The sequence below is a fragment of the Delphinus delphis genome, chromosome 4 (assembly GCF_949987515.2).
Source record: "Delphinus delphis chromosome 4, mDelDel1.2, whole genome shotgun sequence".
Lineage (NCBI taxonomy): Eukaryota > Metazoa > Chordata > Mammalia > Artiodactyla > Delphinidae > Delphinus > Delphinus delphis.
The window spans coordinates 106,490,252-106,505,849 of record NC_082686.1 but is presented as its reverse complement, the minus strand read 5'-3'; the positions used below and the strand labels follow the sequence as shown (position 1 = coordinate 106,505,849).

The window sequence follows — 15,598 nt, the reverse complement described above, 5'->3', positions numbered from 1 at the left end:
AATTGTTTTTAATAAAAGTGAAATTAAATAATTTTTATTCCATTACTACATATACAGGAGTCCCTCCTTCTCTGAGGTTAATTGGTACCTGAAAAATTTTTAAGTCCCCTTAAAATAAGGACATCATAAGTAGTGGAGAACAAAAGCTTCTACTATAATTTAACCTGAAAAAGAAATGAAATTAAAATTATGAAAATAAGTTTTATGCTCTATTTAACCAAGTGTAGCTGTAGATCATAATGGCAACTAGCTGCTAACTCTAAGAAGGAACAAAGAATGTATCAAGTATTTTTTGGTTTGTTTGTATTTCATATAACTTTTTCAGTCAAGTAAGAGCAAAATAACAGCAACCTTCTCTTTATACATGCCCAGAAGATCCTAGGAAAGGTCATTTTCACAAATAAGCCCAAGAGCTTCAGAGATTTTTCCAAGAAAAACATCGAGAGTTCAGTCATGCTCCTTTTAATGTCTGCGGTGCAGCCAGTCCTCTTGATTTTTAAATGTTTAACCCTGACCGATCCTCATTTGTCAATGCCTTTAAATGTGATTGAGGTAGCTCAACATCACTTTTCTCAATTTCATGAAATCTTGCACATTTCCCCCTGCCATCAATTTCCCTTGTGTTTGTATGTTATCGTCAGATGTTTGCCACCTCAGAAACCCAGCAGGAGCCAGCAGACAAGCACACTGATGTTAGTGGGACCGCATTTTATAGGGGGTCACTCTTTATGTTTTATGATACAATAACTTTCACTCAGAAACTAAGGAAACAGATACTGAACACTCAGACCGTGAAAATCTCCTGTAATGGCTTTTTCTTGCATCTGCACGGTAAGTGTGGAATGGTACAGCTCATGTCTGAAGAATCTAAGTTATCTATGCCCAAAGGCTGTCCCTTCCCACCACCAACCCTTTCCAGTCAGAACTCATCACCTGGGAACAGCACCACAGGTAAAGACATTAGGGCTGTGCTCAATAACCCCAGTAAGGAAATCCCTACCTCCCCAAATCATGAGAAAAACATCACAGTCACAGTGCCGACCTGAACTCTTGACACCAGTCTCCATCCTAGGACAGCAGCATTATTCCAAAAGCCTGCTCTGGCTGCCATTCCTCCTAGTGCTGTCCCTTGGAGTCACAAAAACCTGGCTTCTCTTAGCAGCTGAGCAAAGAGTAAAGATGGTAGCTCATTGGAATTAGCAGATCAGAGGAAGAGAAACCGCTAGTCCCATCTGCTATGATCCATAAATAGAGACAGTTTTACATATGTGTCTATGGAAGGCAGTTTAGTGGAAAGGAATGTACATCTTCAGATAAGGCCAACTGCATTAGCAATGCTGCTGGTATTCTCGACAACCAGAGATGTCAGTAGAATTAGAATTCCAGGCTTGAGATCAGGAAGCAATTACTGGATAAGGGTCTTCCTTTTGGCCACCACATCAACAATAGTCTCTCCTGTGACTTTTTTTTACTCAAGAAAAGATTCTGGTTGAATGAGTCATCTTCTTTCCAGGCCAAGAAATAAAATTTCTGAAATCCTTAGGGTAATATTTTGGAGAAGCGGTTCAAAACTGAAAACTTGTGATTCATTCTGGCCAATCACTTTCTCTGCAAGGCTCACTGAGACCAAGTTTTCCACTTGATAAATATGGTGAAGACTTAAAATAGACAGTGCTCTGGAGGTAATGAAATCTCTCACATTCGTATATGGTGTTTCTAGTTGATTCCAAAAATGGCAAGGATGTAAAAGCTTGTTTCCAGGACACATAGATTCGGGGAGAAGCCTGCCCAACGTTGAATATATATAAACTAAGTTTTTGTCCCCAGCTCCTGGGCAACTTTATCATGGCAAGATCAAAGTAATATCTATTGATGGTGAATAGGAGTGATGCAAGTTCCAAGCAGGCTATGTACAGGCAACTTAGGACATATTGCTTGAAGTAAAAGTACATAAATAAGAATCCATGTGAAAAGAATGAGAGTGGCTACCTTCAGAAATAGGCCATTTACACTAAGTGGAAATCCACTAATCACATGCCCAATCTACCTGCGGAGAGCCTGGGAAATATAAGTAAGCACATGGAATATTTGATCATCGTTTACTAAATCTGCTACGGTCCACCCTTCTCATCACCAAGTATTTCTTTGTTTCCTTCTTCCCACACAGAATATACTTAACTCCTCCACAAAGGAGACAAGCCAAAGTTCCATCCAGCCGCTGCATTCAGCTCAAAGTTCATCTTTCTGGGTGATGTCCAGTTGTCTCTCCATCAGATTCAGTTACATGTGACTTTTCAACCTCTGGAGTCCTGATTTTACAAAAGACAAATTATCTATTCCCTCTCCACATATACTCATGTGCACACACACCCACCCACTAAGGTATGTATAAATACTTCCATTTGGAAAGAGAAGAAGGGGGGAAACACAGCAGCCACTGAGCTGTATCAATTCTGGAATCCAGCCCAGCAGACTGGGAAGACCTCCTACCCTGGGGATGGGAGGTTCCTTGGTTAAGCTATGATTAGCGCTCTCTGAGAAGAAGCTCCATTTTTCATTGTTCTCTATGGCTCTTAGATTCGTCCTCTAGAAGATTCTTTTCCCTTATTCTCTGGCCACATCTGAAGTAAGCTTTGAGGAATTTGGACTCCTGAGGGGCTATTCAGCTTTCTCCACTTGCTTCCTACTCATTGACTATTAGAGGTCCCAGGGTTGTTTTAAGTTCTAAATATTCAGATACCGTTTTATGGTTGCTTTAGTTACGTAGTTGCCTAAAAACTCTCTTTGCTCTTCACTTCATTGGACAATAGGCACACTCAAAGGACTTTTCCACATGTGGTTCTCAGATCTGTTTTATTTCTTTGCTTCCTTACCTCCATGCCTCCTTCTCTCACCCTTCATGGTGGCTACTGACATCAGGCTATTGGGCGTGGATGGGAAAACCACGTCTTGAACAATGTTTTCCTTGAGGCGTATGAATCAACTGAGAGGCTTCCCCCGCGCCCACCCCCAGCCACCTCAAAGACTTGTTAAATACCACTGCTTACCGTCGGGTTCTAGAAACGGTCAATTCTTCCAAATTTCTAGGCCCCGAATTTTGAACTCTGTACCTCTTCTCTTCTGCTTTATAAACTGATTACTTCTCTCCTTAGGGTATCTCTTTCTTGTATTGTCTTGCCAAACACAGCCAATAATACCACCCAACACTAAAGTCCTGTTTTTCTCTCTCTCTGATAGCACTACAAGTTTATTAGGTAAGTGATCTGCCTGCCTCGTTATCAGAAGCAATAGTTTACTTGAATATTTTGCCATGACGTATCAGGGATCATCATCTTTCCAGCTTTAATGTTAGTTTCCGCCCAGCTCATCCCCGATGCCTAAGACGACGCCGTACATTTTAGGTTTCTCTAATGGCAGCACCCCACTGCAAGACAAGTTCTATAATGGCACACGTTGCCACAACAGACCAAACCCCACATCTCAGTGACTCAGCTCAACAAAAACTCATTACCTGCTCACATGAAGTCTTATACAAAACAGCAGGAGCTCCCTTCCATTTAGTGACTGAGGAAGCTTCCTCTATCTGTGTCACTAGAGCCTGATCAACCTTGGGCCAGCCTATAAAATTTAAGTACTGAAGTTGTCAAGGGACTGGCCAGTCCCCTGGCACATGGTGAGACAATCAAGGGACAGAAGCCCAGCCTCAATGGACATAGGCACCTTCTGTCTCTTCATGCCACCTTTGTGGGGACAGCATACGCTTTGTACCTACATCTTTTTAAAATAATTGGTTTGTCACGGAGCACCGAGCTGAGCCCTCTGTGCTATACATCAGGTTCCCACTAGCTATTTTACACATGATCGTGGGTGGGGAGGGGGGGAGGGAGGTCCAAGAGGGAGGGGACATAGGTATACATACAGCTGATTCATTTCATTGTACAGCAGAAACTAACACGACACTGTAAAACAATTTTACTCCAATAAAAAAAAAATTAGGGCTTCCCTGGTGGCGCAGTGGTTGGTAGTGGGACACGGGTTCGTGCCCTGGTCCGGGAAGATCCCACATACAGCGGAGCGGATGGGCCCGTGAGCCATGGCCGCTGAGCCTGCGCGTCCGGAGCCTGTGCTCCGCAACAGGAGAGGCCACAACAGTGAGAGGCCCGCGTACCGCAAAAAAAAAAAAAAAAAAAAAAATTATACCTCAAAAAAAATATTGGTTTGTAAGTTTTTGTGGGTCCTAGTTAGAGTGACCAACTACCTTCGTTTACTTGGGACTTAGAGGGTTCCCAGGACACGGGACCTTTAGTGCTAAAACTAGGAGAGTCCCAGGTAAATTGGGACAGGTTGGTCACCCTAGTCATTGTTCTCTTAAAAAAGCAGATAAAAACAAAAAGGTACCCATGTCTAAAGAAACTGCCTTGGAAATCATCATCTGCATCCTCCTACCACTATGAACTCACATGACCTACTTTCCAAAAGAAGATACAAGCTCCTGGACAAATAGCCTGGCCCACATTTTTGTGTGACTCTGATTAAGTAAGAAACTTTTGTTGTGCTCTTTTAAAATTTAAGATGTGTGCAGACCCATCCCCCAACACAAAGTATGTAGATGAGGTCATAACAGGATTCAAAGAGGGAAATATTTAACAGGACATCCACAGGCAAAGCTTCTCACCCCCAAAAGAGAGCAAGGTCACGATCTCTGCATTCAGCAAGAGTTCATTGTGAGCCTGAAGAAAGACTTGCTTAGGGCCTTGGAGTTATGATGAAGTAGGTCAATTTTTAAAATAAACGTTCATTATATTTTACCCTTTGAAGAAAAATGCTGCTTGGCCTTAAACAAATTAAGAGTGTTCAGGCTTTTTATTTGGGGCATTTTTTTTAGTTGAATATTATTAAAAATAATTACAGGCTGTGGATTTAATCTAAAACACAATCAGCACCCCCAAAGTCCCCTACAGTGAGTTAAAGCATCCTCCTTCGCAAAATTCAAAATTAAGTGGAAATTCAGATTAGTTTTGATTTATAACCACATTATGAACTATTTAATATTTTCAAGAAGTCATTCCGTGTGCCCATATTAAATTAATTTACAACAGAACATTATATAATTTATATATGCATACATATAATAAATTATAGCCCAACTATATAATTCTACATGTATAATTAATTACATTAACCATCTACATTTTAAGCCTACAATTAGATAACCCTAAAAGACAGCGCCGTTAGCATTTTTTAATAAATACTTGTGTTTGGAGCTGTTTAACAGAGCACCTGATAGCTGATAGAGCAGTGTTAACATCTGTTCCATTATTTCCAGAGGACGTTGGTTGAACGCAATACTATTCACATAAAATATGCATTTGTTCTAGACTGTCAAGTACCTCTATTATTTTATTAAAAAGTCAAAAAGGAATATAATCAGACTTCATAATTTATGTGTGACATTTTCATTACAGAAAACTTTATGCAAAATTGAATTCCAAAATTTAATTTCCTGTGATGTTTAAATTACTTACTATCTGGCTCCTCTCCAAACATCGCGATCATTGAAGGCCCCATATGAATTCTATTAAGGATACATTTTGCTGCTGCCAGAATATCCAGGGCAGTTTTCTAAGGAACTCTAAGAATATGCTTCTTAAATATATTTTGTGCCAGTTTAAATAGTTTTTCTCACACAGGAAAGAAAAGCAGGAACTTTTCTTTCTTTTTTTTTTTTTAAACCACAGACAGATTTTCTCTGCTTCTCTCCTTCCCACCTTGCCTGTGACCTCTTATTCCCGATACTTTAACCCAAAAGAAGCCAGGCTGGTCCAGCCCTGTCAGTTAGGGCTCACCACATTACAGGACAATAACCAGGTTCCCTCTGGCTTTCTTTTTTTTCAGGCAGTCCGATAAAGAGGCTTTGTCCGGGGTACAGCCCACGGTGAGGACGTCTGACCCTCTCTCTTGTCACCCACCTTATGGGACAGTGGGTACCTCCTCCCCCCATTCCCTTTTCTGCCGCATCAGTGGGAGCAACCTGACTTAGCATCATTCCCAAGGTGCTTTGAGAAACCTGAAAATGACATCGCACCTCCCAGCTGCCGGGGGAAATGAGACGGCTCGTAGTGAGCAATAATTTAAGTAATGAGCCTTTGAGGGTAGGAGGGTACCCCCAGCAGAGTCACCTTGATGTATCCTCTGGCAGAGAACAAATTTCCAAAATGGCACTTTAAACGGGGAAATCATGAAACTGTAAGCAGTGAGAGGGCAAGAGACAGGGTGAATCGCTGTCAATCAGACAAGGGGTGGCAGGATTCCCTGCTCAGGGCTGCCCCACACAGCCAGCCAGCAGTCCCTGGATTCGTCCAGCTGCCCATTCCACCAAAGGGGGCCTCCACAGGTAGGCATCGTATGATGGGCTTGGAATATAGTGAGGTATAAGACAGGATTCCTGCCTCAGAGAGTTGCTAATTCAGTAGAAGGGTAAACTTCTTACATTTATGTAAAACTCTACATCTTACAAAGTGACCTGACATGGTGTTTCATTTGATGGTCAATTGCCTGTGAGACGGCGGCGGGCAATTCATCCATCCTAATGGATGAGGGCAGTAAGCCCACTTGAGTGATTTTCCAGATGTCATACCACAATAAGTGGGCAGGCCTCCTAGAGCCCAGGCAATCCACTTTACTCAAATCCTAAACTGGACTTCAATGGAGGAAGCCAGGAAGCTGAGCTGTGATATGTGTGTCCTGATACCGGGCATGGGGGAGGAACAGCTCATGCTTCCACTCCAGCACCTTTCCATGGCCCTCTGCAATGTTACAGCAGTAACCTCAACTCAGATAGTCATCCTTATAGCTCTTCTCATCTGTCTGCCACTGCAAATGTCTATCTGGTCCCATTTGGGGGATCTTGAGGAGGTCACCCTGTCAATCTCATTCTCCCAGGAATATTGTTACTCCCAGGCTGTCACCCCACTGCCTGAAATTCCACCACTGTGAGTGCTTCTTTTTTCCTCTTCAGGCACTTTCTTTTAAAAGATTGCCCTAGGAGAGTTCATACAGTTAAGCTATAACGAGCTAGTTAGACTCTACGGGGGATGAATTTATCAGCTGCCTTTCTCTCAACCACCCAGCACCCTCAGAACCATTCATGTGGAGCTGCAAACACCCCACCAGGGTTTGAGAGAATGTCCCCAGGATAGTTGTTGCATCCCTCCCTGCTCCCCCTCACACTCACAGTCCTGCTTCTTGTCCTTTAGACTTGGCTTTCCCATCTGGTCTCTCCCGATCATTGCCTTCAACTTCCTAGATGCTCAGGCCTGCATTTGCCAAAACCCATCTGCCTAGTAATCAGAACATCCATTAGATCATTGGTCCTTTGGGTTCCAACCTCCCACCCTGAGGCACTAAGGGGAGGGGACTTTATATAAAGCAAGAGAGAGACTTTGGGAGTAAGTGGTATCATGCATCGTAAAGCCTGAACTCATGGGCCCTGTGCAAATGGCCTGTGGTCTGAGTGGGAAGGGAAGAGTAGAAGGAGACAGGGGAAGCGAGAAAAGGGATATTTCCAGACTTGGCCACCCTGCAAAGTCAACTTATCCCCTCCTCTGCCTTAGCAACACAGGAATTCAGAGGAAGGCCCTTACAAAAGGCAATGCAGGAGAATGTATTTGACAGATACTTACGGGTGCTCAGTAAATAGAATCTACCAATAACAGTAATAAGGTGCGAATATCTTCAGGCCAGTTGCTAGAAAGTTCGGTAAGAGTTTCCATTTGTGTTTATCAGGTCGATGGAAGAGAATGAGAAGGCAAAGGAGAAGCAAAAGTAAGAATTCCAGAGAGAGGGCGCCACTGTGTAAAGACATGGGGGCCTCACGTGCAACAGCAATTGTGTGTATGCAGACTACAATCAGCTCAGGTTTGACCTATCCAAATGTGTCAAGTGTAAAAGTATAGAGTGGAAGTGACACAGGGAGAGGCTACATGGGCTTGCAGAGGCCGCTTCTTCAGCAGCGTGGAGCAAAAAGGAGGTAGCACTGACCGATAAGCAAGACTTTAATTACTATCTGATTGTGGCCAGAAGCCCCAAAAGGCTAAATTTAGTGGACGTGTTCACTCGAGAGGACTTATACCCTTCTTAAAGACGAGGCATCCTCCTCGGCTTGGCTCAGACATCTCCTCCTCCAGAAAGCCTTCCCTGGCCTGTCTGCGTGGACCCCTTTAGCACCTCTGTGCCCCTTTCATAGCGCTTACACTCTGAGTCTCCATGGCAGGGGCACTTGCTCGGCCCACTCCCCCCGCTCTGGGCACCATGAGGGCGGAATTGGTCACGGGCCTGAAGCAGGTGCTCAACATTTGTTGAAGGAAACTTGCCCTTAACCTCAAAACTCTTTCACCTACTACCCAATGTGTCTCCTTTGCTTTACAGCAAGTCTTCTTGAAAAGAGCCCTCCGTACCCACTGTCTCATCTTCTCCTTGCACTTTCCTCTCATGCTTTCTTGAAACTACTTCAGTAAGCCCCCTCCTCTCCTCCACAATGAAACTGCTTTTGTCAGCTGACCTCCACCATGACCTCCACGTTGCCAAATTCAATAGGGCTTTATCAGTGTTTCTCTTATTCCCAGCAACACACTGGACCACCTCCTCCTCCTTAAACACATTCCCTTGGCTTCTGAGATACCTTTCTCTCTTGATTTTTCTACTGCACTCAGAAGCTCTTCTCAGGTTCCTCCACTGGTTTCCCCTCATCTCCTTAACCTGTAAATGTCAGAGCGCCAGCAGCAAAAACCTTGGACTTCTCTATCCTCACTCACTTCCTCGCTGACCTTATCTGGTCCTATGACTTGAAACACCCCTCTTGATGCTGGTAGCCCCTTAATCAATACCTCTAGCCTCAAACTCTCCCTTGAATTCCAGACTCCCTTTGCTAACTTCCTACTCCACATTTTTACATGGAAGTCTATGAAGCATCTCACACCTCACATATCTAAAACCAGACAACATGCACCCCCAATAATGTTGCTCTTTTTCACCTTCTCCATCTCAATAAATGGCATTTACATTTGGCCAGAGGCTTAGGCTAAACAGCCAGCAGCATCCTTGCCTCCTTTCTTTCTCATGCACCCACATCTAATTCATCAGCAAACTCTGCCAGCTCTCCCTTCGAGATATATCCAGAATCCAACCACACTTTACCACCCTCCACCAAATCACAGACTCCCGGCTGCCAGCATCTCCCGCCTAGATTATTACAATCACCTCCGATTCAGCTCCACCCTTAATCTTCCCCCCTTAACCACACATGACAGCCAAAAGGAACATTTTAAAATATAAGAAAGATCATGTCACCCGTCTGCTCAAAACCTCCCCATGGTGCCACCTCCTCCTCTGTAACCACACTGTCTCTGACTTGCCCGCACCCCCTGCCCATTCCAGGTCAGCTACACTGGCCTCCTTGCTGTTCTTCAATATACCAAAGATGACCCCACCTTAACTCCTCTTACTTTATCATTCCTCTGCCAGGAAAGCTCCTCCCCCAAATACCCACAGGATTCATTCCCTTCTCCATCAGGCCTCTGCTTAAATCTCACACCTTCAGAGAGGCCTTCCCCAACCTCTGTAAGGAAGCTTCCCCTCTCACCTCCACCTCCTTTACTTTACTTTGGCCTTCTTTATAGCGCTCATCATAACGTGATATATTTGTTTCTTTGTTAAAAATTGTTTTTCTCTCTCCATGAGAGTAAGGATTTGGCTGTTTTGTTCACTCGAAATCCTCGACATCTAAAATTCAATAAATGTATGAATGAAAGAATGAACGGGAGGGGAAAAGTTGGTATCTTCAAACAAGGTAGGAAGACACTAACATAAGGGCTTCTTTTTTTTTTTTTTTTTTTTCCTGCGGTAGGCGGGCCTCTCACTGTTGTGGCCTCTCCCATTGCGGAGCACAGGCTCCGGACGCGCAGGCTCAGCGGCCATGGCTCACAGGCCCAGCCACTCCGCGGCATGCAGGACCCTCCCGGACCAGGGCACGAACCCGTGTCCCCTGCATCGACAGGCGGACTCTCAACCACTGCGCCACCAGGGAAGCCCCAGGCCTTCATTTTTAAAATGTAAAAGCTGGTTTCCTTAATGAACCTGGGTGAGTTTTTGTTGCAGTGGTGGTGGCGGTTTCTTTTTGTTTTTAATCTTTGTATCAGACTCAGAACTACCCACTATTTAACTCTGCCAGCAAATATGAGCTTCCCCTCCTGGTGCTGTGATCACTGTGGTGGCATCAACCAGGAAATGAAATCTTAATCACAGCATCTGCTATGCACCCTTCCCTTACAAGCCCACAAATGAAACTCCAGCTAGGCAATCTCATTTCACTAAAACGTGGTTGGACCCAATAACTGGAGGCTGGCGCTCACAGCGCATCGTTCTGCCCAGTGCTGTTCAATCTTGACAAGCTTCAAGGTTTATGGCACCCTAACCTCTAACTTAAACAGAAAAGCCTGTGCTGGGCTACTTACTTAGCAACCCACAAGCGTTTGTATCATATAAGTCTACCTGTGGGCTTTTCAGTGTTACTGCCTCAGTTCCTTGCCAGACTAAAGGAGAAAAGATTTTTTTTAAATCTTTTGGGGGCTTCCCTGGTGGCGCAGTGGTTGAGAGTCCGCCTGCCGATGCAGGGGACAGGGGTTCATGCCCCGGTCCGGGAAGATCCCACATGCCACGGAGCGGCTGGGCCCGTGAGCCATGGCCGCTGAGCCTGTGCGTCTGGAGCCTGTGCTCCGCAACGGGAGAGGCCACAGCAGTGAGAGGCCCGCGTACCGAAAAAAAAAAAAAAATCTTTTGGGACTGATGGTTATACCACTGTCACTACCAGTTTACCACCTAATGGCACTTGATGGAGAGAAAAAAAAGGGACAAGTCATGTCGGATCCAGCTTGACCTACCCATGAACACGTGAACAGGAAGGTGAGAGGGAGAGGGGCAGTTTTCTTCATTTCCCAGAGGACTGGGAAGAAGGGACCAGGGAACCTTGGGGACTTGGAGGAAACTGTACTCAATCAGATGGCCATATGTCAACAACAGCCCAACAGCATCTCAGGGCTCCTGGCCTGTTTCAATCTGAGGGGACTACAGTGTGATTTCCAGGTACCTGACTGGGGCCAGGCAATCCAAAGGTTGAGCCCTGTGAAAAGCGATTAACATTCCAGAGCAAAAGTGTTACCCGCAAGAAAGGCTGCTTCCAGGAGCACCTGGCCCCTTGAGCCAGGTGCAGGTTTGTCCCTGTGACCTCAGGGAGTCACTTGCAGATCGGATATCAACAGGTGAGAGGAGCAGTCACTGGCAATTTTATTGATGGAATTGGGTTTACAAATTACCCTCAAAACACACTAAAGTGAAATATTAAATATTCCCCATTCCCTAGTGGACCCCTTCTGGATTTGAAAGAAGGAAAGGCAAAACACCACCTTTCCTAATAGCCGTATCCCCACTACAGTAATACCTATTCAGAAGTAGACTGAGGGCTCCCAGGATCGGCTATTGTGAAAATTTGCTGGACAAACACAATGTAAAAATCCTGGGATCAAATAGCTTGATCCAATAAAATCAGGACATGATTACTACAAGCTGAAGACTCCAAAAAGCATCTACAGGCTGGTTCCTCGTGTGTTGGAAACTTCTTTTAATGACTTAAATCAGAATCAGGTGTCCTTTAAAAGCTACAGCACTGCCAATATCTTAACATCCACATTCTGGTGGTAATTTGGGGTAAAGGTGTTCCCCTTGATCTCAGAGAGGCAACTGTCCCCAGACATGCTTGAGTACTTGAATGATGGACTACACACCATGGCCCTCAACTCCAGATGCACATTAGAATGACCAATTGCACATCCCCATCTCTACCGACGGTCCAGGCAATGGTATTTGTAAAGGTCCCCTTGATGATTCAGTGAAGTCTGGGATAAGAAACACTGCACTAAAAGAAGAGACTTTGGGGCTTGTCTAGCCCAGGGTTTCTCAAACTTGTCTGGTCATCAGAATCACTGGGTGACGTGTGTTATACATAGAGACTACAAGACACACTGCTCTGGAGAGTCCAATTCAGTAGGATTGGGAGAGGGCCCTGGAACCTATATGTTTTTACAAGATCCCCACAGGATTTTTATGACCAGGCAAATTTGTGAAACCCTGATTTAATGCACCTCCTCATTTTATAGAGGCAGCCTGGTGTGATTCCTAACTGTTAGCTCCTCATGGGTAGAGCTGCTCCTGATGCATCTTGGTATTGATCTCAGAGCCTCATATACATAGTAGGTGCTCAATAAATAATTTCTGAATGAATGAATAGAATAGTGGAAAAAGCAGGCAACCTGATTTCACATTTTTGACTTGGCCTCAATGACCACATAACCTTGGCCAGGTTGTCCAGTGGCTAAGACTCTGTGCTCCCAATGCAGGGGGCCTGGGTTCACTCCCTGGTCAGGGAACTAGATCCCACATGCCGCAACTAAGAGTTCGCATGCCGTAACTAAAAAGATCCCGCATGCTGCGACGAAGATCCCACGTGCCACAACTAAGACCTGGCGCAGCCAAATAAATAAAAACAAATAAATAAAGACTCAAGACTTTGTTTCTTCATCTCTTAAATGAAGATATTAAGACTGATTCCACCTACATCCATAGGAATCAGATAAGATACTGTTTTCAAATAATTTTCATTTAAAGTTTCAGATATACATTACATATTCTCAGTGTAAACAAAGAAATTAAGGGCCAGAAAGGAGAAGTGAGAATGCTCACTTCACAGAGTTAAGAAATGGCAGAGCTAGACCTAACCCAAAGTTCCCTAATCCCAGCAAGGCTACTCACCACTTTGCCACTGGGAATGGAATTTTCTGGAAAGTGGCTGAAATACTTCACCCAAACTAGAGTGATAGTTCAGAGAAGACATTTTTCTTCAAGTTCCCCCAGAAGCCTATAAATACTCAGAATTCTGAGCTTCAAGCCCCTTGGTGAGAAACCAAGGGTTACCCCAATGGAACATTGAGGTTCCTGCATTTTTTAACTAGAGCAGAACCGAGGAGGGGAAAATGGGTTTGCACGTGTGCTGCCATCTGCACACAGAGCGGCCCAGCCAGGGCAGGAGGAGACACCATGGGAAGGGTGGTCTGTGAGAGGAGGACTTGGTTGCTGTGCTCTCTCAGAGATGATGTCCAAGGCAACTATATGAAAGAAATGCACTGCAGCAGGACAGAATGGTCAACACAACTTCAAGTACTCTGATTAGTCTCTTCATTCTTAGAATAACCTCTCAACACATGTACGCTAAATGTACATATACTGCAGACTGAGTCATGGGAAAATTGATGTATTAATGAGTTTGGGGGAGAAACTGAGACCAAGACTCTCTCCTGAAGACTCACTATTGCAACCTTACTATTTTCTGAGGCAGCTGAAAGTGTTTTTGGTTTTGCTAGATCCATCTCTTCTACTTTTTTGAAGAAGAAAAAGAAAAGTTATGAACTACAAAGCAAGAACCAGGGCATAGTAAATCTATGGGTTGCCCGTGAAGCTTGAAACATTGTCACAAAGCCCCTGAGAAGTAAGGGAAAAGCTGACATCCTTAAAAGGTAAGTTCAGACATTTTCAAACCAGAACTTTAAGCTGGACATGGATGCTGACCTAGCCCCTCAAAGTGATGAGAGGAGCATAATGTCAATGCAGGCAGACTTTGATGAGCTGAAAGAGTCCAGACAGTACAAAGCCACTCTACCTGCACTTCATGGGCCTGCTGTACTGGCTAAGAGCTGGTATCAGGCTAGGTTCTTTTTTTTTTTTTCCTTTAACGATCCCATGTTATTTTTAGGGATATTAATATGTCAAACTCCAGGAGAATGTAGCACTTGGAGATTTATATATATATATATATATATATATATATATACACACACCCATGTTTGCAAAATGCATTAAGTAATCATCGTGCTAAGACACTAGGAAGGCCTCACTTTGTTCTTCTGAGCTCTGTTCTATTCCTTGGCTTACATCCTGCACACAGGTAAGGGTGTTCAAGAGCAATAGAGGGAGGCAGACGAGTGGGAGTACAACAAAGTGGCCTTCCATTCTAGGAAAAGAAGCAGAGCCCATACCCAGCCAATGGCATGTCAGGCCATCTTTTTTGTATCAGAAGTCTAGAATCTCTAATTCATGATCCAGATATGATCCTTGGTTTTATTTCATTTGGCTATTAGGTAAAATACCAACTTGAAACACATGATCGTATCCTTTGCCTGCTCATTAATGTCATTGTCTACGGCAGAGCTTTTGCTCTAGAGCCTAGAATATAAGGCCTAGGTAATGCCTCATGTCCTCTCTGCACCAAATAGTTTTCCCCTCTTTTTTTCCTTGGTGACCTCTTCCTTCAAGATCCAGATTAAATACCATTTCAATGTGACCCCTTCTTGTGGCCCCCATTTAAACAAGCTTCTTTCTGTGGGACACATGAAAGGCAATGTAACATGGGGGAGGGGGTGGAGGAATAACAACTTTTAGAGACAGAGACAGCTCTGCAGTTTACCTTGGGCAAATTGTTAACCTTTGTGAGAATCAGTTTGCTGTAATCTAGTGACCTATGAAAACATATAATGTGGGACTTCCCTGGTAGCCTGGTGGTTAAGACTTTGCCTTCCAATGCAGGGGGTGCGGGTTCGATCCCTGGTCGAGGAGCTAAGATCTCACGTGCCTCGTGGCCAAAAACCAAAACATAAAACAGAAGCAATATTGTAACAAATTCAGTAAAGACTTTAAAAAATGGTCCACATCAAAAAAACTTTTTAAAAATACATATAATGTGATCTTTAAAAAGGTATGATGGGGCTTTCATGGTGGCGCAGTGGTTGAGAGTCTGCCTGCCAATGCAGGGGACACGGGTTCGTGCCCCAGTCTGGGAAGATCCCACATGCCGCGGAGCAGCTGGGCCCGTGAGCCATGGCCGCTGAGCCTGCGCATCCGGAGCCTGTGCTCCACAACAGGGAGAGGCCACAACGGTGAGAGGCCCGCGTACCACAAAAAAAAAAAAAAAAAAAAAAAAAAAAGGTATGGTGGTTTTTACCTGGGAAGATGGTGATGGTTAAATGAGATAATGATATGAAGAACCTAGCATAGGCTCTAGTACTATACTCAGGCATCAAAAAATGTTTCATTTCTTGGGCCTGGCACGAAATACCTGTGAAATACATTTATAGAATGAAGAAACTTCCATATATGCCCAAAACACAGCTCTAAAGCTTTTAATAGGCATATTTCAAATGGATAGGAGTGGTCAGTATTACTCCCAAGTGTTATATCAGTCTTTTCCTCTGCATTTCCTTCACTCTCTTTATCCTTTTTGCTCTCAAGCTTAAGTCATCATAGAACATGAATGGCCCATGCATTTTATATCTGACCTAGACCACAAGGACATTCCCAGCAAGCCTGAAAACACAAATTTCCAACTTAGCAAATTCATACAGGTCCTAATGGTCACTTCCTTTTCTCAAAGTGCTAGTAAACTATGCATTGAGAAACTGCTTTGCATCAACATCAGATGGGACGGTCCAGAGTTTAG

General features: G+C 44.1%; 1 long non-coding RNA gene across 1 annotated transcript in view; it reads left to right on the top strand.

Annotated features, from left to right (window-relative positions):
• Positions 1-2,220: 2,220 nt before the first annotated feature.
• LOC132424239 (uncharacterized) overlaps positions 2,221-15,598 on the top strand; it is a 59,695-nt gene continuing 46,317 nt past the window's right edge. The window contains exons 1-2 of the long non-coding RNA XR_009519187.1: positions 2,221-2,382; positions 13,470-13,622. This is a non-coding gene — a long non-coding RNA (uncharacterized lncRNA). The remainder of the gene's footprint in view (positions 2,383-13,469; positions 13,623-15,598) is intronic.